The sequence below is a fragment of the Crocuta crocuta genome, unplaced genomic scaffold, assembly GCF_008692635.1.
Source record: "Crocuta crocuta isolate KB4526 unplaced genomic scaffold, BGI_CrCroc_1.0 scaffold33, whole genome shotgun sequence".
NCBI classification, from domain to species: Eukaryota; Metazoa; Chordata; class Mammalia; order Carnivora; family Hyaenidae; genus Crocuta; species Crocuta crocuta.
The window spans coordinates 1,216,468-1,240,060 of NW_027529203.1; the positions used below are offsets into that span (position 1 = coordinate 1,216,468).

At 32.0% G+C, this 23,593-nt stretch overlaps 1 protein-coding gene across 5 annotated transcripts in view; it reads left to right on the forward strand.

Moving 5' to 3' along the window:
• LOC144226839 (uncharacterized) overlaps positions 1-23,593 on the forward strand; it is a 394,135-nt gene that overhangs the window by 127,687 nt on the left and 242,855 nt on the right. Inside the window, exon 4 of one of the 5 annotated variants that reach the window (XR_013333759.1) lies at positions 18,527-19,227. The exons of 3 other annotated variants lie outside the window; for them this stretch is intronic. The gene's annotated coding sequence lies outside the window, so the exon portion shown is untranslated. Of the gene's footprint in view, positions 1-18,526; positions 19,228-23,593 lie in introns of those variants that run through there. One more of the 5 variants, XR_013333756.1, reaches the window with a different exon arrangement.

Here is a 23,593-nt window from a genome sequence, read left to right on the forward strand (position 1 = left end):
CCATTTAATTCATCAACAATAGGATAGGGCCATGACTCATGGAAAGGAAAAGGAGAAACTAAAATGAGGCCTATAGTAAACAGAATATCACTAAGAAGAAATTACTGATCTGAGAAGTATAAAGCGTTCATATTAATGTTGTTGGAAAAACACAGTATTTAATATGAATCAGAGATTTCTCAATATTTAAACCTGTTGGCAAGAGTGATGGTAGGAATGTAGATCTGAAATAAGAAATATTTCGAAACCAAAGTATATCAAAGAAAATTAACATAGCAGGAGATATGTACGAGAATATTTATAACAAGAATGTAATGTACAAGTTAAAAAATAAATATTCATTGATGGAGTATATGTGTATATTACATTATATTAAGTAAACATGAATAAAAAATATATCTCAAAATAAACAGTGTTGAACAAAACAATCACACAGGAATAGGATATACACATAAGTGTTTCAGAAATATTTAATTTAATATAATTTTAACTTAAAAAACACTAGGGACTAACCTATTTTTCATCTATAGTTCTCCTTATATTTGATTTCACTGACTCTTTCTCTCACTCTCTATTATATATATCCTACTTAAATAAATCTATAATCTTGTATAGGATAAAAATCAAGTTTAGAAGTACGTTACCTGACATCCCTTTCATTTTTTTTTAATTTTAAAAAAATGTTTATACTGAGGGGTGTGAGGGGCAGAGAGATGGAGACCAAACTTGAAGCAAGTCCGAGCTCTGAGCTGTCAGCACAGAGCCTGATGCGGGGCTCAAACTCATATACCTCGAGACTGTGACCTGAGCCGAGGTCGGATGCTTAACTGACTGAGCCAATCAGGTGCCCTGACATCCCTTTTTTAAAATTACACTTCTTATTTTGATAAAATATAGATTTGCATACTTATATGAAGTAATACAGAGATGCCTTACACTCTTTACTCAGTTTCCCCAAGTGGTAACATCCTACAAACTTTACTGCAATATCACATGCAAGATGTGAACATTGACAAAGTGATGACACATAACATTGTCATCACCACAAGAATTCCTCATATTGCCTTTTTACAACCACATCCTCTTCCCTCCTGCTCCCATTTCGTTAGTAAGTGCTGGGAAGTACTAATCTGATCTCCATTCCCATAATTTTGTCATTTCAATATTATATAAATGAAGCTGTAAAATATGTAACCTTTTGGGATTGACTTTCATTACTCAGTGCAGTTGTGAATATCAATCATTTCCTCCATTTTTTTTTTTTCTGAACATTATTCTGTAATATGGATACACCAGTTTGTTTAACCATTCATCCATTGAAGGACATCTGGAACATTTCCAGTCTGAGCTATTATGCATAAAGTTGCTATAAACATTCACGAATGTGTTTTTATGTGAACATAAGTCTTCATGTCTCTGGGATATATGCGCAGAAGTACTTTTGTAGGTTTGTATGGCACATGCATGTGCAATTTTGTTAAAAAACATGTCGAATAGTCTTCCACAGGAACTATAACTATTTTAAATTCCAGTTACTAATATATAAGTGATCCTATTCATCCACATCCTTGTCAGTATTTGGTTTTGTCACAATTTTTTATTTTAGCCTTCCATTCTTATAGGTGTGTCCTGACTTCTTCTTGTGGTTTGAATTTGCATTTGGCTGACAGATAGTGATATTTAACATATTTTCATGTGCTTATTCGCCATCTGTATCCTCTTTTCACTTAAATGTCTGTTTATGTTATTTCCCGTATTCTAATTGATTTTCTTTCATTCTTTAGTCCTGAGAATCCTTTCTTCTTTTATATAAACTAGTCATTTTTTGTGTATATGGCTTGTAAATATTTTCACCCAGTATACATTGTCTTGTCTTTTTTTTTATTTTCTTAGCAGTCTTTAACAAAACAAAAGTTTTTAATTTTGATGATTCTTATTATTTTTTCTTTGTCAGATCATGCTTTTAATGTCTAATTGTCTAATTAGATCTTAGATCTAACTATATAGATCTTAAAGATGAGATGTAAAGTGTTTAGTTTAAAAATCTGAAACGTATATCAAAGATTTTTTGTTTGTTTACTTATAGATGGCTAATTGTTTCAGGATCATTTGTGGAAAATGATTGTACATCCACTTAATTGATTGTACACCTCTGCAAAAAATCAGAGGGGCATATATGCATAAGTCCGCTTCTGACCACTGACCTATGCATCCATACCTTCATCACTACCACACAATATTAATTACTGTAGCTTTATAATAAACCTTGAAATTAGGTAAATACTTTACTTCTATTTTATAGGTTTTCATTTTTCAAATTTGTTTTAGCTATTCAAGTTCCATTGCCTTTCCATATAAATTTAAGAATAATCCTATCTCTATCTACAAACAGTCTTGCTGAGATTTTGATAGATGCTGCATTATTCCTGTATATCAATTTATGAAGAATTATACCTTTACTACTTCAAAATAGTCTTCCAATCTATGAACACAGTATATCTCTCCATGTATTTAGACGTTATTTGAATTCTTTGATCAGTGTTACATAATTTTCAAAATATAAGTCTTATACATGCTTTATTAAATTTGTATTTAAATGTTTCATTTTTAGAGAGATTGTGAATGGCACTAAATTTTTAATTTTGGTATCCACATGTTTATTAGTGGTATATAAGAATACCATTGTCTTTTGCAAATTTATTTTATATCTTTCTTTTTTTTTTAATTCCAGTGCAGCTAACATACATTCTTATATTAGTTTCACATGTACAATGTGTGAGTCAACAATTCCATATAATACTCAGTACTCATCAAGATAAGTATACTCTATCCCCTTTACCTATTTCACCCACCCGTCCCCCACCCACCTCCCCTTGGTAACTAACAGTTTGTTCTCTACAGTTAAGTCTGTATTTGTTTTCCTTTCATGCCACACCCCCTTTGTTGTTGGTGATGGTTTTGTTTCCTAAATTCCTCATATGAGTAAAATCTTATGGTATTCGTCTTTCTCTGACTGGCTTTTTCTCTAGCATTATACTCTCTAGATTCCTCTATGTTGCTATCATTTGGACTTACTAAAATCAATTATTAGTTCTAAGACGGTTTTTTTTTACTCTTTATTTTCATATGTTCGTTGAGATGTTCTGCACAGAATAATGCAAAAAGGAACATTTTTTTTCTTTTTTTTTCTGACCTGTGTTTTTTATTTTCTCTTTCTTGCTCTATTAGATTGTTGTAACTTCTAGGACTATATTAAATAAGAAGGGTGGGAAAACAATTTTGCATTCAGTGTTTAATAATTAGGCATAATATTACTTGTATATTTTCAATGTTCCCTCTATTACTCTTTTTCTGAGACACTTTATCATAAATGGACAATGAATTCTGTCAAATTTTTTTTCTACATCAATTGATTAGATAATGTAATTTTTTTTCCTTTAGCCTATTAATATGGTGGATGTGGCTTGCACTGACTGATTTTTGACTATATAACCATTATTCTTGCATTTCTGGAATAAACTGTATTTTCTCCTATTGTATAATTGTTTTTATATATTATTGAATTGTATCTGCTAACATTTTGTTAAGGATTTTTGTTAGTTAAGGATATTGATCAGTGGTTTTCTTTTTTTTTTAATTTATTTTATCTGGTTTTGATGTAAGAACAGCTTTAGAAAATGAACTGAGAAATTATCTCTTGTCTTCTATTTTCTGAAAGAGATGGTATAAAACTGGTGTTAATTCTTTAAACATTTGGTGGAATTCCAGTAAAATCAATGGGTCTGAAGATTTCTCTTTTGGGTATTTTAAAATCATGAATTGGATTTTCTTAATAGTTATAGACCTATTCAAATGATTTATTTTATATTAGGGGAGGTGCGGTAGGTTGGGGTTTTTTCCTAGAAATTTATTTCATCAAAGTTATTAATGTATGTATGCAAAGTTGTTTTTGATATTCCCAAATTATTCTTAATGTGTTAAAGGAAGTGGTAAGCCATTTGTCATTCTTTATCATTGGTAATTTGTGTGTTCTTTCTCTTTCACTTTGTCACCCTAGCTAGAAGTTTGTCAATTTCCTTTACCTTTGCAAAGAATTAATTCTTTGTTTACTTGATATTCTCTATTGTTTTCCTGTTTACAATTTCATTGATAATCTGCTTTTATCTTTATTATTTTCTTTGTCTACAGCTTTGGATTTATTGCTTCTTTCTTTTTCAGATACTTACGGTAAAAGTTTAGATTATTAATTTGACACTTCATGTTTTCTAATATCCACATTTAGTACTAAAAACCACCCTGTCAGCTCTGCTTTAGTTGCGTCCTACAAATTGGGTGTAGTTTTTATTTCCATTCAAATGTGTGCGTTTGTATTTATATGTGTATTTCATGGACTATTTTTCACTCATAGTTTATTTAGGATTTTGTTGTTTATTTACCAAGGCTTGCGAGACTTTCCTATGACTGTTGATTCCATCTTTTTGCTTGATGGTATTATTGAGCTCTTCTATATTCTTACAGTTTCTTTGTCAAGTTGTTCTACCAATTGTTTTGGGGAAGTGAGTAAGTGGAGTGCTAGATTCTCTCAACTCTAATTGTGAACTTGTCTATTTTTCCTCTTGGTTCTATTAGTTTTTTGTTTTACATATTTTGCAGCTATACATTTTAGTGCATTCATATTAGAATTACTGTTTTTTCTCCCCAGCTTAATGAGGCTTAATGGACAAAAACTGCATACATTTGAAATGTACATGTGATATTGGTATATATATGTCTTATGCAATGATTCTCACAATCAAGCTAATTAACACATCATTCACCTCACATAATCATTACTCCAATCCCCTGAATTTGTGAGAAAATTTAAGATATATTTTTTAAATAAATTTCAAGTATACAATACAGTATGATTAACTATAGTCATCGTGTGGTACGTTAGATCCTCAGACCTTACTCATTTTAGAAATGCAAGTTTGTATCTTTGACTAACACCTCCCCATTTTCCACCCTTCCCTGGTAAAGACCACTCTGCTGCCTGTTTTTATGAGTTCCACAGTTTTTATTCTACAAATAGATGAGATCATACAGTACTTGTCTTTCTCTGTCAGACTTATTTTATTTACTATGATATCCTTCAAATTCACTCATAATATCACAAATGGCAGGATTTCCATAAAAATGGCTAAATAATATTCTATTGTATATATATACATACAGTGGAATATTAATCATATATATATGTCACATTTTCTTTATTCATTTAATGTTGATGGAAATTTAGGGTTTTTTCCATATCTAAGCTATTGTAAATAATGCTCCAATGAACACAGCAGTGCAGGGATCCCTTTGAGGTAGTGATTTTATTTTTTTTGGATATTTACCCAGTTGTGGGATTGATGGGTCATGTAGATCCAGTTTTAATCTCTTGAAACTACATATTGTTTTAATAATGGCTACACCAATTTACATTTCCACCAACAGGTTGTAATGATCCCTTTACCTATACACTCTTACCATTTGTTATTTCTTGTCTTTTTGATAATAGTCATCCTACCAAGAGTGAGATGATATCTCCCTGTGGCTTTGATTTGCATTTGCACCCTGATGATTAGTGATTCCGAGCACCTTTTTTATGTACCTGTTGGATATTTGTGTCTTCCTTGAAAATATTTAGGTTTCCCTGATAAACCATTTTTTTCATATGTACTATACCCCATCTGATAATATTCTTTACTCTGGATTCTACTTCACATTATATTAATATAGATCTCCTTTTACTTGATTAATATTTACTTGATACTCTTTTCAATCCTTTTACTTTAAAACCACCTATATTGTTATATTTGAAGCAAGTTGATTTTTTTGAAGTTTATTTTATTTTATTTTATTTTTACTTTGAGATAGAGAGAATACAAGCAGAGGAGGAGCAGAGAGAGATGGAGAGAGAGAATCCCAAACATTCTCCTCACTGTCAGCACAGAGCCTGATGAGGGGCTCAAACTCACAACCTGTGAGATCATGACCTGAACTGAAACCAAGAATCAGATGAGCCACTTAGGTACCCCAGAAGTGAGTTATTTTTATAGACAGCATAGAGTTGGGTCATATTTTTAATATACTCTGCTAATCTGCATTTTGAGATACCATTTGTAGCTATTGTAATCATTGTTATATTAAGACTAAAATATTCTAATTTATTTTTGGTTCTCTCTATGTTTTAAATTCTCTATTTTTTTACCTTTATGTGGTTATTTGAACATATTTCAGAACCTTATTTTCATTTATCTGAAGCAATTTTAGTGTATTTCTTTGTATAGCTTTGTTATCGGTTACTCTAGATATTGTGTTATATATACAATATTTATCACAGTGTCCTGTTATTTTTTAAAGTCAAGTATAAAAATGCTTTTTGCATATTTATCTTCTCTAGTTTAAAATACAATTGTCAAATATTTCCCCTACATACACTTAGAACCATTTTTGACAGTGCTATAGTTTCTGTTTCAACCATAAAATATAATTTATAAACCTCAAAAGGTTTTCCTGAATATGGTTTTCCTACCCATATTCATTCTCCCTTCCTGATGTTCTAAAGTTCCTTCCTTTATTATTTCTTTTCTTTTTGGAAGAATTTCATTTAGTTAGTGTTTTTGGGATAATTCAGTTGGGGACAAATTCTCTTTATTTTCTCTTTCTGAAAATATTTGTTTTTCCCCTTCATTGCAGAAGGATATTTTTACTAGCTATAACTTCTGAACTGGCATTTCTTTTCATTAAGTACTTTGATAATATTATGTCCTTCTCTCTGGTCTCCATTGATTCTTACAAGAAAAGTTGCTGACATTTCTACTTTATATGTGTCATTTTTCTCTGTTTTCTTTTTTCTCCCATACTTTTATTTGTCTTTAATTTCCAGATAGTCACTTATGTGGTGTGTTGAAATGGATTATGGATTTGAGATGTAATCACTTCTTGAATTACCCTTACAATATTACACATTACCCACCACGTAATAAGTGGTTTTAATTTTTTTTAATGTTTTATTTATTTTTTTGACAGAGAGAGCCAGCGTGAGTAGGGAAGGATCAGAGAGAGAGGGAGACACAGAATCAGAAGCAGGCTCCAGGCTCTGAGCTAGTTGTCAGCACAAAGCCCGATACGGGGCTCAAACCCTCAAACTGTAAGATCATGACCTGAGCTGAAGTCAGACGCTTAACCAACTAAGCCACCTAGGCGCCCCAAAGTAATTATGTCCTTACTAAATATGGGAAATTCCAGTCATCATATCTTTGAGTACTTTTTCAGCTCCACCCTCTGTTTCCCTTTGCTTCTGTGATTTCAGTGAAGCACATATTGGATCATTTGTTACAGTCTCATAGGTCTTGTTCATTTCATTTCTGGTCTACTTCTTCTTTGTCATTTAGATTGAGTAATATCAATTTTTTTAATCTACCAGTTTACTTATTCTTCTTCTATTGCCTGTATTGTGCTGTTGAATCTGTTCAACAGACTTTTTATTTCTTTCGTATTTTTGAGACCAAAACTTCCCATTTGATTCTACTTTATATTTTCTATTTCCTTTTTAAGACTTTTTGACTTACTGCCAATTTTTTGTTTGTTGTTTCTAATGTGCTCATAATTATTTGTTGAAGTATTTTTATTATAACCCTTTAAAAATATTTGTCAGATATTCTACCATCTCTGTCATCTATTGTTTGATGTTTTGAATTGATTTTGAGACTTCTTGGTTCTTAGTACAATAGTGATTTTTATTTATTGAAACACAGACATTTGTATATTATGTTATGGGATTCTGGATCTTACTTAAACTTTCTCTTCTAGCTGACTTTTACTGGTATCATTCCAATATTAGAAGTGGAGATGCCACATCATCCCTGTGAGATAGACACAGATTGTAGGTTCCCCATTTGGCCTACATGATTCCTAGGTATAGGGCTCCTGATTACTGGTAAGTAGAGATTGGAGTTTGATTCCACATATAGTCTCCAACTACACTATAATGCAGTTCTTCTCATTAGCGCTGGGAAATGGTGAAAGTCCTGACTGTGGGTTTCAGGCTTCCATTGTGGGTCCCAGAGACACCACAGGTGAGTCCTTGTTGCCAGCTGGTGGAGATGAAAGTTCTGGCTTCTTGTTTGGTCTTATCTAACACTACCCTAGTGAGATGGTCAGGCATTTCATCACAGTCTTATAAGAGTGGATACCTAGGCTTCCCACTTGGCCTTTGTTGATGTGGTTGGGTCGGGGGTCACAGTTTTTCTGTGGTATTTATCTGATTTAAGGCAAATGTTTTCTAAAAGTTTTCTGTCTTGCTAAGATTTCCCTTTCCTGGTCATTTTGTAGAGAGAGCACCTTTTTGTTACTGCTTATTTTGACTTCAGTTGATAGTGCTTATTTTGTCTGTGACTGTAGGTATTTTCAGGTTGACAGTTTCTTCAGCTCCAAGTCTGGGATATATAAAGAAAAGAAGAAACACACACACACACACACACACACACACACACACACACACACATGGAATTTATCATCTTATTCCTCAGTTCCTGATATTCTTAGGAGGTCTGCTTTTTTATTTTCACTTAAATTTCTCCCTTCTTATGTTTGTTTTATATATAATGTCCAGGGTTTTTAATTGTACTTAGCAAAGGAATAGGAAAAAGTACATCCATTACATGTTTCTAAAACAAAAGCCTCAATCTTGTTTTTAAATATAAAAAACTTTGCAGAAAATCCAAATCACATGAGTATATATATCTTCACTCTTTATTCTCCATTCCTATTCTCCACAATTCTTTAGAGTTCCTGGGACATTTGAAATCTCATATCCAAAATATTTCAGATATAATGTGCTCAGGTCAGAGGAGTAACTTGGCATACTAATTTAAGGTACTATTTGAAGTTAATTCACTAACTTTTTTGCTATTTTTAATTGAGCAATTTGAGGGAAAACAAAAATGATTTCCACAATTCCATTTTCTGTCATTTATTAATATTCTAAATCATCATTAATTTGTTATATTTGAAGTAAACCCTGAAAACTTTAGAAATAACTATACTAGCCATAATGTAAAACTTTGAAGGTCAAAAGACTGTGTATTTAACATTATAAAAATTAAATTAAAACAAAGAAAAATTTATTTTTTTTTTAATGTGTATTTATTTTTGAGAGAGAGAAAGAGTACAAGCAGGGGAGGGACAGAGAGGGAGAAAGACACAGAATCTGAAGCAGGCTCCAGCTTCTGAGCTGTCAGCCCAGAGCCTGATGTGGGACTCAAACTCATGAACCACAAAATCATGATCTCAGCCAATGTCGGATGCTTAACTGACAGAGCCACCCAGATACCCCAAGAAAAGTATATGTTGTATTAGATTTAAAAGAAATTATTTAAATTCTATTTAGTTAACATACACTGAAATATTGGTTTCAGGTATATAAATCAGTAATTCATCACTTAACATACAATACCCACTGCTCATCACAAGTCCCTTCCTTAATAGCCATCACCCATCTAGGCCATGGCCCCCCACCTGTCTTCCTTATCTCAGATTTTATTCTCAGCTACCTTTCATCTTAACGCATTAAGATGTCCCCTCATAGCATCCTTTGTGTGTGTGTGTGTGTGTGTGTGTGTGTACATGAGCAGAAATTTTTATATTCATAATTTAAATATAATTATTTTCTAGCACCACATTTGAAAATTTACTTCAGAGTGGGGAATTCAAAAAATGCTTCCCACAGTTAAAATGAGTATTTAAAAAATTAGTGAGCAATTTCAAATGATTATAAGTACATGACTATTCTCTCTGACCAATTTTCTATTCTCTCTGTAAAATGATAACCTACTTATCAACCTTGCAATCAAACCCATTGCTCAGATCAGGACGTAGTCTAGGCTTAGTTAGACCTATCATAACATACAAACAGAACAAAATAACTTCTTTGTGACTGACTCTCAAAGACATATTTAAAAAATCTATTTCTAAATAGAAAAAAAAGCACTAGGTTCAGGTAATTGAGTGTTATGTGTATCTAGTATTTATTAAAAACAAAGACAATCCAGTTCCATTCATTGTAGTCATCTTGTATATATTGCACTTTTTTTTAAGTTAAATCAAATGAGGATATCAACTTAGTCCATTTGGGCTGCTATGATGAAAAACCATAGACTATGTAGTTTATAATCAATGGAAATTTCTCACATTCTAGAAATTGGAGGTCTAAGGTCAGGGTAACTGCACAATTTGGCAATGGCCCTCTTTAGCTTGCAGACTTTTCATTGTATCCTTACACAGCAAAAGGAGCAAGGAAGCTCTGAGCCGTCTCTTTTATGAGAGCATAATCCTCTACCCTCATGACCTAACCACCTACCTTTGTCTTTGTAATGAGGATTTCAATATGAGTTATGGGTAGGACACAAACATTCAAACCATAGCAGATATATTCTGGGAAAGTGAATAACATTTATAAAATTAGACTTAAGCAACAAAATAAGTAAATAGTGATATTAATTAAAAAATATTTTTTAAATATCTCATACAAAATCAATCTCTCTTTCTCTCTCTGTTTTGATAAAAAAAAATGCATGTAGAATCTTGAGTAGTATTTAGGTGATGTGTTAGAGAACAGAATTATCACAGGGGGATAATGAGAAGTTACAGTCACTGAGATAAGAAATGCTGAGTACTCAATGCCATGTCTGATACTGGTGAGGTCTCAACAAATGTCAGTTTTATGTCTTTTTATAAGGAATCCACAGAGGTGATGATCAGGAGAGATTTGGAGAAATGTTTAGTCCTACCAGCTGTAATGAATCTTAAAAAAAAAAAAATGACCAATAATCAAGAGAAATTGTGATTTGACTAAAAAACTAAACATTCTATGAAATTTATATACTATAGTTTTTTGTTTGTTTAATGATAAGTGAATAATATTTAGAGAGGCCAAAAATCTTTGTTATTGTTGTTCTGTATAAATCTGCACGCCAGAATCATGCAGTCACCTTTGCGTACAACGTACTTTTTCAAATGAACTTTTATTATTTTTGAAGCATACCAGCTGCTTTATCAAACATATAAGGCGAAGGTTGAGTAGGATTTATAAAGAAAAGCTCATTTCTTTTATTATTAGACTTTAAATTTCATGAGAGAAATAGAAAATCCATAAATGGTATATGTTGGTATGTTAGTACCATATGAGTGGTGATGTTACCTTTATCTATTTTTTTCTTTTTGGTTCAGTTATATTTCTAAGATGCCAAATAATATCAAATTAGTGAAAAAAAGCCACAGTAGTTACCAAACTTACCTCCATAAAACAAAAGGTTGAATAATCATAGTCTACATATTTCACTACACTTAGGCTCACCTAATCATAACATAATGTTAACTGACAAATATCATATAAAGGAAAAAAATCTAATTTTCCCACATTTTGAAGAACAATGTATCATAAATATGAATTTTCCTCTAATACCTGCACAGATGGAATTACATATTTTGTTCCTTGTCTTTATTTAGAAGAGAGTTTTGTGTTTCTGAAAAACTAAAAAGTAATTTTAGTCAATTACCATGTACTCTTTATAATTGTAATCATGCCAAATTATGTAATTACAAAATATTACAAGTATCAGCAATCATATACTGACAGCTGGTAATTTTGTAATTACCATGTGGACTTATAGAATTATGACACCTCAAGATGTCAAAAATATTTTAGGATGATTATTAACTCTTTCCTAGTATTATGATTGTAATTGAATTATGTAACATTCATACAAAAAAACAGGGGCTCATAACAAAATCTTCAATTGTAAACATGAGACAAAAATAAAGAACTTTAGGACAAGTAACTTCCATTTAAAAGGCTCTGAAAAATCCATTTTATATGCACACATACTTTATCTTATGATAAAAACATTAAAGTGTATTTCTGGAAAACAATAGTTTTTCATATCATTAAAATAACTTAAAATGATCATATATTCAGTTGTCGATATAAATGCATTTCTCGACAACCCATATCTGAAAAACTATGTATATATAATGTATAAGCCTTTTTTTTTGAACTAGATGAAAGCTCACATATATTCATCTAATCTAGTAACCAATTTAATATACATTTTTAGAAAGTAGTTTTGAGGACTTTTTAAGCAATAGCAAGCCCAAAAGTCATGAGTAAAACAACAGATATATTTGACTACATAAAAATTAATAACTGTGGTATGCTTCATTATGAGAAAGTAAACTCACTACTATCTAGCCCTCCCACTGATTACAACTAATCCCAGAAAGCAACCACTTAACAACTTGAGCCAATAAAAGACCTTTGAAAAATAAACAGATAGAATAGAAAAGGAAGTCAAAACTTAAGGAAGATGCCCACAAAGGCATGAACTTCATTACTGTGTGTGTTTTTTTCTGTGTTGTCTTGTGGCTTTGCATGGGGAGCAGTCCTCAGTCTAAGAGCTGCACAGAAAAGCAGTGAGGTAGATGACAGTCTATAATAAAAACCTTATCTTTATGGTCAGCCAGGAGAACTTTAAAAACCGAGCTCTGCAGACAACAGTGTGGAAAGTATGGAGAGAAGAATTCTCTGAGGAATGGGATCTTGTAATTATGTGTATGAATCCTCATAAAACCAGGGCTAACCCCTGAGCTGTACATATGATAAAAAGACACAGAGCAGCATTGCAGAAATTTTGAGATGTAGACCTAATTTATGCCGTAACCAACATGTCAGATTAACTTATGAAAAGAACATGCACAAGAAACTCAAAGTGTTATATAGTAAGGCTTTGAGAATTGAACTGAGATTCAAACCAGCATACATAAAAGACGTATACATTCTGATCTAATAGTAACCATGTTGATTGCTTGTAAAATAGCACCAATAACAACAATAAGCAAATGAATTTTCAGAGATTTATAATAAAAATAAATATAATAAATTATACATAAATTATGTATTAAGTAAACATAATAAAAATAAATAAAATTAAAAGTAGAGACTATGTACCATGTTATTCAAAATTGCAATTCAAAGTTACCTAACAAGTAAGATGGAAAATTTAACCATACCAAAATGAAAAAGACAGCCAACAGATTCCAACATTTATGTGAACATTTATCAAACAAAAATGATAAAGTAAATATTAGAATGAGGCTTTTTGTAGTGAAGGAAAATGCACTTGAAAAAATGGAAAGATAGAAGTTCTCATCAGAAAAAAAAAGTATAAAAAAAGAATCATTTTGAAATTTTGTACTAAAATTTTTAAATTGTTGGGACACCTGGGTGGCTCAGTCGGCTAAGTGTCCAGCTTCAGCTCAGGTCATGATCTCACAGTTCGTGGGTTCAAGCCCCACGTCGGGCTCTGTGCAGACAGCTAGCTCAGAGCCTGGAGCCTGCTTCTGATTCTGTGTCTGTCTCTCTCTGATCCTCCCCTGCTCATGCTGCCTCTCTCTCTCAGAAATAAATAAAACATTAAAAAAAATAAGATGATCCCAGTGGCAAAACTGAAATCACAAAGAAAAAGTCCAGGTGACAGGGAGTGAGATGAATTAAAATTACCTGGTATTAAAAATATATATATTATTTAAAAGATGGAATAAAGTTTCAGGTATTTTTAGGACCAATTTTAAAAGGTCTAATATTCATGTAATTGAAATTTCAGAAGAAAAGAAGGAAGAAATTAGTGCAGAAAAAATATTTGAAAAGGTAATCCTCAAGATATTTGAAATGTAGTGACTGGAAAAAATGTATACAATTAAGAAGCTCAGCTAACTTTAAGCATAATTAAATGCAAAGAAAACCATGCCTAGGGGCGCCTGGGTAGCTCAGTCGGTTAAGCATCCAATTTTGGCTCAGGTCATGATCTCATGGTTTGTGCTTTCTGGCCCCGTGTCGGGCTCTGTGCTGACAGCTAGCTCAGAACCTGGAGCCTGTTTCAGATTCTGTATCTCCCTCTCTCTCTAACCCTCCCCTGCTCATGCTGTCTCTCTCTCTCTCTCTCTCTCAGAAATAAAAAAACATTTTTAAAAACAGTAAAAAAAAAAAAAAGAAAAGAAAACCAAGCCTAGCAAAATGATAAACTGATGAAAGGCAAATATATATTCAAAAAATCTTCAAAGTATTCAGAAAAAAGCACAACACATTAAATACATGAGAATAAGAATTTGAATAAAATCCATGGAATCCAGAAGATACTGGAACATTATGTTTAAAATGTTGCAGGAAAAGTACTATAAATGTGAATTTTTATAACCAATAAAAATATTCCTCAATTCAAGTAAAACTAAAGACATTACCAGGCATATAAAACTGAGAGGCTTTGCTTCCAGGAAACTTATGCTAAAAGAAGTGCTAAAGTTCTTCTAGTTTGAGGAAAATTATAACATTGAGAAACCTGGTTCTTGAGTAAGAGAAGTGGTAAATCTCTAAGAAAATATAAAATGTTTTCCATTTTAAATATTATAAAATATATACAATATAGCTGTTGAAAGCAAAATAAATATATTTACTGTTACATACATGCATGCATAAATAAATAAAATAATCTAGTATGGTTGATGTATGTAGATGTGATTATGTAGAACAACAAAAGTTGGTTGAGGAATTCTGGGTTACTGGATCCATATATTTGCAAGTCTTCAAAATTATACTTTTTATGGCAAAATATTAATGATAAGTAGATAGAGCATGTGAACTATGGGCATTGAATTCCAAGAATAAGGACTAAAATATTCAATCTAAGAAAATATAGGTAAGTACTATATATAAAAGAAAATGGAATACTAAAATATTTAAGTAACTTTTTAAAAGCAGGGAAGGGAAACAAGGAGACCTAAAGACAGATGAGATAAATAGGTATAAAAGATAAAATAGGAAACATGAAAATATACCCCACCAAATCAGAATTATATTAAATGTAATTAACAAAATAAGAATTGAAGACAGACAGTCCCCAATTATGTGCTGTCTACATGAAACATATTTTAATTATCAAGACAGGTTTAAGTGGAAAAGTAAATTTTTTAAAATATATCCAAACACTAATAAAAGGAAGTCTGAGTACCTATGTTAATATTAGAAAAGCAGATTTCAGATCAAGAGATATCCCCATGTATAAAGAAGGATATTACATAATTATAAAAATATAAACTCACAAAGAAAAAGTTGTAATAATAAATGTTTGTGAGCCTAATAATAATAAAGACTCAGAACACATGAAGTAAACACATAACTGAGAGACACAATAGACAAACAATTTTAGTTGAAGACTTCACCAGTCTTGTTTTAATACTCTGCAGTAGAACAAAAGCAGTACAGGTACTGAGGATCTGAAAACCAGCATGATATTTATTATTATTATTATTAACCAGCATGATATAATTAACATTAATGGAAAACTCTATCCAACAACAGAAGCATACCTTTTCTTTCCCAGGGCACTTGGAACACTCATCAACAAAGGCCATATCCTAGATATAACATGTTTATTACAAGTTTCAAGTTAATAAATTCACCATAAAATAACTAAAGAGGAAATCAGTAACAGAGATAACTACAGAAGTCACCAAAGGGCACCTGGTTGGCTCAGTTGGTTAAACATCTGACTCTTGCTTTCAGCTGACATCATGATCTCAGGGTTCCTGGGATCAGCTCCTCTTGGAACTCCCCTCTGACAGCTGACAGCATGGAGCCCACTTGGGATTCTTTCTCTCCCTCTCTCTGCCCCCATAAACTCTCTCAGTCTCTGTGTCTCTGTGTCTCTGTCTCTCTCTCAAAATAAATAAACTTAAAACATGTCACCAAATAATTTGACATTAAATTCATACTATTAAATAATGAATGGATTCAAGGAAATTAAAAGGAAAATTAGACAATATTTCAAATGAATGAAAATGAAACATAGAATATCAAAATGTGTGGGATGTAGCCAATCCAGTGCTTACAGGAAAATTTATGATATTAAATACATTAGAAAGAATAATGACCTTGAATCAATCATATACATTTCCTTTTTGAGAAATCAGAAAAAAGATAGGAAATTAAACCTAAATCCATTGAAGAAAGAAATAATTAAGATAATAGCAGGAAAATAATATAGAATGTCAATAAAACAAAATATTAATATAGCTAATCTCTAGCCAAACTGACCCAAAAATGCTGCTTAAGAAATGAATGATGGAATATCATAACAAACTCCATAGGTAATAAAAGGATAATAAGAAAACATCATGAACTATTTTATGCCTATAAATTACATAATTTATATACTATGGTCAGTTCCTTGACAGACATAATATTCACCCACAAATAGAGAAAGAGAGAGAAACCAAGCAAGCTTGAATTGCATTTATTAAAGAAATTGAATTCATAGTTGTAGCCTTCTAGAAAAGAACACTCCTGGCCCGAATAGCTTCATCTGAGAATTCTACAAAATGTGTAAGAAAGAGTATACCAATTCTACACAAACACATTTTGTGAAGCCACAATTATATTCAGATAAAAATAAAACACATTATAAGAACATAAAGCTGCAAATTAGTGTTCCTCATGAACTTAGATGCAAACATTATCAGCAAAAGAATTGCAAATAGAATTCTGCAATATATGAAAAGATGACAAAAAGGGATTATTCTGAGAATGTAACGATAATTCCACATTTCAAACTCATTCAGTCACATCAGCAGACTAAAGAAAACTATATGAGCATGTCAATAAATAGACATGAAACAAGTGACAAAATACATCTATTCATAATAAAAGGGAACTTCCTTAACATTGTAAAGAATATCTACAAACAAATATAGAGCTAATATTAAGATGAATGACTAGTGATAGAATGCTCTCTCCCTAAATTGGAAACAAAGCAAGAATTTATAGTAGTTTTATTCATAATCATCAAAATGGAAACAATCCAAATGTCTTTCATCTTTATCTTAGTCTAGTGAATAGTTAAACTGCAATTCATCGACAAATGAATACCACTCAACAATTAAAAGTAGCAAGTTATACATTCATACACCACTGGAAAGAATTGCCACAGCATTTTTCTAAGTGAAAAGGCAAGATCAAAAATACATATATGTATACACATCTTCTACATAGGTATACATACATATGTATATTTTCCAAAATATAATCTGTATATCTCTGTCATGAACACTCTGTAATTATCACAATTATAAGAACTGAAAGCAGATTAAGGGTTGGTAATGGCTTGGTAATTGTAGGGTGACTGCAAATTTACCACATAAGGAAATTTAGTGGGCTAATTAAAATATTTGTATTATCGGTATAGTAATGATTACTCAACATTATTCATTTGTCAAAACTGTATACCAAAAAGCAAAACAAAATAAAACTGTATCCCAGATATTTCTGTCAGAATGCAGCATAAAAAAATCAGGTAATAAAATGTAATGGTAAACTTCACAGTTTTAAGTGTAATGATTAAAAAGAACTTATATTGGTTTAAATTACATTCTCTCCAAGGAAAGGCACTAAAGTCTATATTCTGATTTTGGTTGATATGATAAAAGTATGCATCATGGACTTTCTACTAAAAGGAAACCTTAAGAAGTAAACCTCTTCACCATTTTTCTTTGGATTATTGGCAATTTTCAAATATCTATACCTATTATGCAACATGTTAGATTACTTAGAAATAAATACGGCAATGCCTCTGTCCCTAAACATGGAAGAGATTATATCATGGGTAATTTGAATAGTCCTTATAAATGTTATTCAAAAAATAAAGGAAGGGTAAACATATGAGTGAGCTTTATGTTAAATAAATACATATGTTGATTTTTTAAACAAAGTTTTCCTCCGATTTTTTAAAAATTTAAATATTCATTCTGAGTCTCCAAAAAAGATATATATTTTGGTGTTTCTCTAAATTACATAACCTGAGCCAAGAATATTTTTATTAGGCATTTATTAGTCATACAGCTATAATGAGAAGATATTGAGAAAAGTTTATATAACGCAATAAATGCCTAGCTTGCCATAAGTGATGTGACATTTTCTAAACTTGGAAATAAATTAACAAGTAATTGGAATGATGTAGCCTTAGTTATGCAAAAGAATCAAATAGATTTGTAAAGTGACCTATATGATCTTCCCCTAAATTATCAGCATCTTAATAATATAACCAATGAAAAATGTACAGTTGATCCTTGAACAACACGGGTTTGAACCACGTGGGTTTACTTATATGCAGATTTTTTCAGTAAACATAATGCTATCCATGGATTCTCCTTATGATTTTTTAAATAGCATACCCTTTTTTCATCTTTATTTTAAGAATACTGTGTATAATACATGTAACATATGAAATATGGATTAATTGACTGTGTATGTTGTCATTTATATTATCAGTAAGGTTTCCAATCAGTAGGAGACTATAAGTTAAATTTTGGGAAGTCAAAAATTATACACAGATTTTCTTTTTTTTTCTATTTATTTATTTATTTTTTTTTTTAATGTTTTATTTATTTCTAGGAGAGAGAGACAGCGTGAGCAGGGGAGGGTCAGAGAGAGAGGGAGTTACAGACTCCGAAACAGGCTCCAGGCTCTGAGCTGGCAGTCAGCACAGAGCCCGACGCGGGGCTCGAACCTACGAACCGCGAGATCATGACCTAAGCGAAAGTCGGACGCTTAACCAACTAAGCCACCCAGTCTCCCTATGCACAGATTTTCAACTGTGCAGGAGTCACCTAACTCTAATTCTAACCCCTTCATTGTTCAAGGGTAAAATGTGTATGTTGTCCAGCACCATATCTAGCACCTTGTAGAAACATGATAATTAATGGTTTTCCTGAATAGGGCTTCTTTTTGCCCTTTCCCATTAGAAGATGAAGCTCCATGTTCAAAGTTAAGAATACCAAACCAGCTCCTTCTGTTGTTATATCCAGCTGAATTCCTGGTAAAGTGTTCAAGACAATGTCTCTGTGTGTATGAATGTACACACAATGTATATATCTGTATGTGTTGTGTGTGTGTGTGTGTGTGTGGTGTGGGTGTGTCTATACATCTGGAAGAAAAAAAATGTGTAAACTTTAGGTTCCATAATAAGAAATTATAGTGACCATTGCCTTTATGCCACAGAGGTTTTAAAATTAATGATTCAAATATTGTTTAGCATATTGAAAATAATACATGAGCAAAATAAAATTTTGTCACCCTTAAGTGTGTGTATGTGTGTATTTTGCTCTGATTGTTGACAAATGCTACCAAATATTTCTATTCCATATACATGGTAGGCCAAGATGTACAGGCAGTTTTTTTCACAGTCATAAAAACAGAGCATTTTCTAATGAATATAAAATATTATTGTACAGGGTACCTGGGTGGCCCAGTCCATTAATCATCTGACTTCGGCTCAGATCATGATATCAAGGTTCCTGAGTTCAAGCTCCACATCAGACTCTGCTGTCAGTGCAAAGCCTGCTTTGGACCCTCTGTCCCCCTTTCTCTCTGCCTCTCTCCTGCTTGCACGCTCTCTTTCTCAAAAATAAATAAACATTAAAAATAAAATAATATATTACGGCATTAAAATTAATGGGGGGGGCACTGCCACTTTAAATAGCCATCTAATATTGTAGGCTAATAAGTACTTTTCCCCATACTCTGAATTCAGATGAGGAATTGAGATCTGGAATACTTCCACTTATTCAGTTCCTTGTCTGATAAATCTGTTTGTAGCTGCCTGTGAAGTCTTAATTCAGAGCTCTACATAGAGAATGTATCCAGACTTTTGGGATTTGCTGGTTACACAAAGAAAAAAAAATTCCAGCCTAAAACTATAAAGATCTCTTATAATGTATTTTAAACAAACAAGGGGTATATAAAAGAGACTCATGTCTGAAATAAATTAATAATTCAATAAAATTTTAACTTAACTGAATCCACAGCAGTTTTCCTCATCCTAAATATAGTATTTCCTGTGAGACAAAAATAGATTTAAACATGGCATTTAGAATCTCTGTTGACAATTACCTTCTGTATTCTGATGATGGTTAAACCTTTTAATTTGCCCTCTACCCATTAAATCTGCTTAATTTTTAGTCTTTCCATTTGTTTACATTTTCAGTAAGTTAGTAATGACAACATAATTTTTTTAAATTCAAACTACTCTTGGATTAAGAATGTATGTCTATAGACGAATAGACATTAAAAACACCAGAAACTTCAGCCATCCCATGTTTCCTTACTTGTATCCTTTTGTCTTGGAATGTATCCTTCTTGACTTTATCTCCTTAATCTGTAAACTGCTGTTGTTTTCAATATTTTCTTCAAAATAGCCATTAAAACCACCAATCCTACGTCTTATTTCCTTCTTTTCTTCCTTTCTCCCTTCCTTCGCTTTCAATTCATAAGGATAAGAAAGTTGAATGAAAGCATAAGATTTATTCAAGAAATACTGGATTTCTCTAATATTAATTTCATTCTCAAGAGTCTTTTGTTAGGGTGCTAGGTCTAAAAATCTAATTGCCATGCTTTGTTAAAGCTTAAGATAATATTTTGTTTAACACAATGTACAATTAAAATCAGAACTATCATGCTTTTATATGAGTTAAAAAGCTTATGGAACTGAAACTTCACAAAAACGTTTACAAATTCTTAAGACATCCTTACTTGCCATACTGTGCCTTTGAATCAATGGTTTAGGTGACTGACTAAAAGATAGATAACTATTTCCCCAGTGCCCATACTCTACTTAAAAGATGAAGAATTAAGAAAGTCTTTCCAGGCATATCTGGCATCCAGTGCTACTCACAATTTCATTATGGCAACGCTTACTTAATGGTATAGTTTGATTATAGGTGTGTTTTTAGGATTATACCTGACATTAAATGTGTAAAATTGTATTTTGGAGTGTATGTTTAGGGTATCTTTGAACAAATTAAAATAGCCAATGTAATTTAAATTTCTCAATGCTTTTTTTCTACATAAAAATTTGTTTTTGTTTGGATTCACAAAGTTTTATTTGTATATGATTGTATGATTTCTCTAGTAAAAACTATTTTATTTAGTGTTTTTTTTCATCTGGTAATGAAACAAATTAAGAATCCCAATATTTTGGGGTGCCTGGGTGGCTCAGTCAGTTAAGCATCTGACACTTGACTTCAGCTCAGACACGATCTCTTGGCTCTTGAGATCAAGCCTGGCAGTGGGCTCCACACTGGGCATGGAGCCTGCTTAAGACTCTCTCTCTTTCTCTTTCTCTGCCCCTCATCTTTTTGTGATCTCTCTCAAAAGGAATGAAGAAAAGAAACAGAAAAGAAAGGAAAAGGAAGGGAAGGGTCCCAGTATGTTAACATTCAGTGCAAGTATCTTCTTAAATGACACTTTTCTCCGCCATATTTAACATGTAACAAGATAATGACAAGATAAAAACTCAGTTATATTTTTACCATTCCAATATTTAAAAGTATTTGTCCTCCCAGAAATAGTATATAAAAGATAACCAGAAGAAATACATTCTAATGGACACCAGATAAACAATTTTAGGACATCAAGACACACACACACACATACACACACACACATTTGCCACTGTATTACCTATATTAATATAAGTAAATGTATTCTTTCTACAGAGCCATCAGATAGAAAACTGCTTTTAAGAAAAAGGAATTTAAGCTATGAATTTACCATGAAGCAGACCAAAAACATAACTCCATAATGTACAAAAAATGTTGTAGGAAGTGAGAGTATAATTTGTTGGTGTTTGTGTCGATACCGTTCATACTAGTACCTTTAATTGAGAATATTTGGACGAAAGGTGATGCATTTGTTCTCATAGCTTTCATGATTAAAAGAACATGAAATCATAAAAAAATATATTTTATTCTCTGAGCAGTGGTAAGTGAACAGGACAATCCTAGTAAAATTTTCTATGTATTTGAAAAGTTACTTTAACTTAAAAATTTTTAAATGTTTATTTTTGAGAGAGACAGACAGACAGACAGAGTGTGAGCAGGGGAGGGGCAGAGAGAGAGAGACACACAGAATCTGAAGCAGGCTTCAGGCTCTGAGCTGAGCACAGAGCTTGACACAGTGCTCAAACTCACGGACCATGAAATCATGACCTAATCCGAGGTTGGATGCTTAACCAACTGAGCCACCCAGAGGCCCCTAACTTTTCTTAAATGATTATTTATTTTGAGAGAGAGCATGTGAGCTGGGAAGGAGCAGAGAGGGAGGGAGAGCGAGAACCCCAAGCAGGCTCTGCACTTACAGCATAGATCTCATGGAACTGTGAGATCATGACCTGAGCTGAAATCAAGAGTCCAGCGCTTAAGCAACTGAGCTACCCAGGCACCCCTGAAGAGTTACTTTAATATCTATCATATCAAGTTTTTATTTCTCTTTTCTATGCTGCCTGATTTCAGCTTTCTCTGCCTTGGTTAAACTACTAACCACTTGGGATCCTTTAAATGTAACAGGCTTGGAATAGATCCATCTTGAGTTTATTTCTTTTTCTGTACTTGTTATGGCATATCCTGTGGTAGAGACTGTACTAGAATCTGAATTGTTTGGACTAAGCTGTGCTGTAAATTTTGTTACTAATAACTGCGTGATTGGAAAAATTTTATTTTGTAAAATTTACAGTGTTCTAATATGACATTTTTAGTCTTTGAACTCTGTATTTTAGCTCGAAATAATAGATGAATCCTGCTGTCTTGTAGCAATTTTCTATTTTTAACTTGTAAAGACTGACCCTTTCCAGAACCCAATATCAAGCTTGAAGCCTTTGCTTCCCTTGGTTTTAATTTTTAATCCCATGTCACAAATTCCTGGAGCCTGCCTTTTCCATTTTAATTGAATAAGTTAGTTTTGTTCTAAAGATGAATTTTAAAAGTAGATTATATATACACACATATGTATATGTATATGTGTGTGTATGTATATATGCGTGTATGTATATGTGTATGTATGTATGTATTTATGACTAGCCAACCTCTATTGCAAGGTCAACTTTCATTGATTGGAAAAAAAATTGTTAATCCCAGTTTCACAATGATCAAATGTATGTTAGCCTCGTATATTCCACAGGTATATAAATGATTTTAATCCACAGTTGATACTCATTTGTCCCACTTTGATATTTCTCTGTAAGTGTGCTCATTTGTCCCAGCATGAGGGCTTTTTATGAATTAACTCTTATATTATTATGAAAGTATATAGTAGAGTTTTATAACACAGGAAGCTATTATATTTTTGTAAAGTTACTAATGAGTATTTGGAGACATTATTTGTATACAAATAAACTAATTTTCTTCATAAAATATTACTGATTAAAAACATACTTAATAGAGCTTAGTATTTGATACCAGGAGGTATTTTTTTTCTCCAAATTTTTTATGGCAATTGTAAGCAGTCAAATTGAGAGGCACAATATTTAGACATATTGAGATCTCCACGCCCTTCAAGCTATTCTGTTCTATTTGCTAACTTATTAGAAATGTAAAAGGAACAGCCATTTACTAGGAGGATAGTCGCTGTATATCTAAAGAATTTGAATAATGGACATTAGAGAAAGCTAACTCTTCATTTATAATA